Genomic DNA, 3,005 nt, shown 5'->3' with positions numbered 1-3,005 from the left:
TCCAGGCATGTGTGTTGTCTGGGGAATCCAACTGGCCCGCTCAATCCACTGAGCCATATCGGTCAGGGCCACAGCATTTTTTTTTAAAAATAAGGTTTCTTTAAAGCATATTACAGTAATTAATTTCGGTGGTAGGAAGTAGGGATAGAGATGCTGAGGGAATAAAGGAAAATATACGTTAAAAATTTATTGGAGTAGTCTCTTTGTTCTGTTTTTTGTTAAGAGCATCATCATTTTCATTGCTTCCAAGTTCTCTCTGTAGGTTAAAAAACAAATTGAAGTCAATCATTTAAATTCTAATATATTCATTAAAATATTTTTAAGATTTATTTCGTCCCCATTTTTTCTTTTCTTTTTCCTTTTTTATGGAACATTTCACAAATTTGAATATCATCGGTGTGCAGGGGACATGCTAATCTTCTCTGTACCATTCTGATTTTATTTTCTTTCTTTTAGTATATGTGCTGCTGAAGCAAGCACTCCTCTCCATTCTTAATTGCTAATACCTAGGCCCTTCCTTTCTACACTGCTGGAGGATTTCTGCAACCTTCCAGCTAATCTCCTTGTCTATTTAGCTCCTTCTAGCCTTTCTGGACACACTTGCCCTCTAAGTCAATCTTTCTAAGACTAATTTTTTCCAGTCAATGTTCTAGTTGAGAATTTGTTACTTCAGACTAAATTTTTCTTGTCCCCATGTTCAAGGCCCTGCGTACTTTATCCCTGACCCTTTCTGTGAGAGGGATGCCGGACCCTTGATTTGAGGGTCTCTGTTCCTTCCTGTTCAAGGTACCAGCTGAGGTGGGAGCGTGGGCTCTGATCCCACAGAGCCTGTCCCAGAGTTGTCACCGATAAGGGCAAACAAAATGAGTCCTCCCAGAAAAACTTCTGTTTGCCAGGAGAGAGGGATGGGCTCTTCCCTCTAGTTGGGAAGCCAGCCCCAGTCCCTTTTTCCGAAGGCTTTTATTGAAAAAGTTATAAATGGGGCTAGGTAGTGAGAATGTACAGGTGATCTCATTACATCATTATGTTAATGTTCACAGAGAATAGATGATGCTGAGGAAAACAAATGGCAGGAACACACCGATTTATATGGGTCCATTTACATGGGTCCAACACAGGATGAGGAAACACGAGGGCATAAACATAAGGGTGCCAAATGGTTTAGGGTTAGCGTATGTGAATAATGTAAATTTCCTTCCCAGCATGAGCTGGTTATCATAGCTTTTGAGGGAAAAACAAAGCATACATTAAAGAATTTACTTCTAGGCCTGATTTCCGCTGGGAACTGCCAGATCTAGTTTAAGATTGTCTCTACTATTGTTTCAAGCCTAAGCCAGGCAGCGGGAAGGGCAAGGGAACCAGGAAATAAGGAAGCTTCTTTCAGATAGAATGAGGACCCCAGCCATATCAAAGCAAAGCCGAGGGGTGCGGGTCTTTTTGCCCTTTCTCTGTGTCCCCCAAGTTTTTCCCTGATACCCATGTGGCTGTGCCTGTCTTAGGCTGCCCCTTCCACTGAGGGGTCTTACGTGCCATTGGCTAACTAGCCATCCAATGTGGCCAAGCAGGATAATGTGAGGGAGACAGGGACTGTGCCCCTGCCTGGAGAACAGGTTTTGTCTCCTCAGTGGCCTGTTTTCCCAAGGCCTTCTTGATTAGTTCCAGCCTTGGGGCCCTCTCACCTGTCAGCGGGGCTACAGTTCCTGAAACCAGACAGGGAATTTCCCAACACCTTTCTCCTTCTCTTTGCTGAGTTCTTTGCTTGGGGCACAGGTTTTCTTTCCTTTATCTCAGAACACATCAAGCTTGTGATCTTTTTCTTCCCTTGCTGTGTCCACATTCTATCCAGTCTTCAAGGTCCAGAAAGAATGCCACTTCATTCTTGGAGATTTTCCTGGCGGCCCCAAGTCACATTCATAACTCCCAGATTATTATTCTAATGTTCAGACGTTCCAACAAGATAGTGGAATCCTCTACCCTTTTCCCTCCATCTGCTAATAGGAGACCTAGGGACCATAACCTGCGACAGGGGGACATGTGCTTAAACATACCTGAAATGAAAATCTGTAATTTCCAAAATACTGGTTTTTCAACTTTATGATGTAACTTCTTTGATTTCTTAAAGTAACATCTCAAATGCTATCATGTAATATTCATTTTTGTTTAAAAGGTAAAAACGGACAGTGGGAGTGTCTGGGGCATGGGTTTATCTCACAGGCTGAGGGATTCATTTCTTGATTTAAAGAATAAGTGATGTTCACATTTCCAATTAATTGCATTCTAAATATTTCCAAGTACGTCCTATAAGCAAGCATATTTTACTTTCAATGCGTGTGAAAGAAAATGTTCGAGGGGAATAACCACGGATATACTTGAGACCACCACCCGCAGCAATGAGTCAAAAGCACACTCTAAGTGCTACTGCTTACTGGAATGCCATTGGGCCTAAATTTATGCTTTTGGAGCTTTAGTGCTCACATCTGTACAATGGAGATAATACTCGGTATTTACTTTCCAGGGTTGCGGCGCAACGTTTTTCTTTCTGGTTGTTCTGATGGGCTGCTTGACTCCAGAGACCGAAGCGAGACGCTTTTCCTCCAGCGCTGCACTTCCGTGAGCGAGGAGGAGCGACCATCGGGGAGGAGTGGAAGGTCATGGGTGAGTCTGGGTTGCCGGGCGGGAGGCTCGGCAAGGGCTGGTTCGGCCGCAGCTTTGATGCGCAGCATGGAGCCCTCAGCAGGAGCACGCTAAATGTATAACCAGCTGGGCATGCGTGCACCAGCGTGTGAAGTGCTGGCAGCGCGCTAGCAGTCACAGCAAAACGTAAGGCGTCAGGACGTACGACAGAAAAGCGACAACTGACAGGACCGAGGGAGTCGAGGCCCCGGGAGGCCGGAACGCCCTGGCCGGGCAGCGACGCCTCCGGCCGGCTGGCGCCCCGGCGCTGCTGGCCTACGGGTCTCCGCAGCGCCCCACGTGGCGGACGGCCTGGTGGCTGCCAGGAGAAC

General features: G+C 45.9%; 1 pseudogene; it reads right to left on the bottom strand.

The window, feature by feature from the left end:
• Positions 1 to 359: 359 nt before the first annotated feature.
• On the bottom strand, positions 360 to 475 carry LOC129074204 (uncharacterized; annotated as a pseudogene).
• Between the last annotated feature and the right edge of the window lie 2,530 nt (positions 476 to 3,005).

This window comes from Pteronotus mesoamericanus, unplaced genomic scaffold (genome assembly GCF_021234165.1).
Source record: "Pteronotus mesoamericanus isolate MK-2021 breed Mesoamerican mustached bat unplaced genomic scaffold, CSHL_Meso_final contig_46, whole genome shotgun sequence".
NCBI lineage: Eukaryota > Metazoa > Chordata > Mammalia > Chiroptera > Mormoopidae > Pteronotus > Pteronotus mesoamericanus.
The sequence above is the reverse complement of the archived record's forward strand: the minus strand, read 5'-3'. Positions and strand labels throughout refer to the sequence as shown.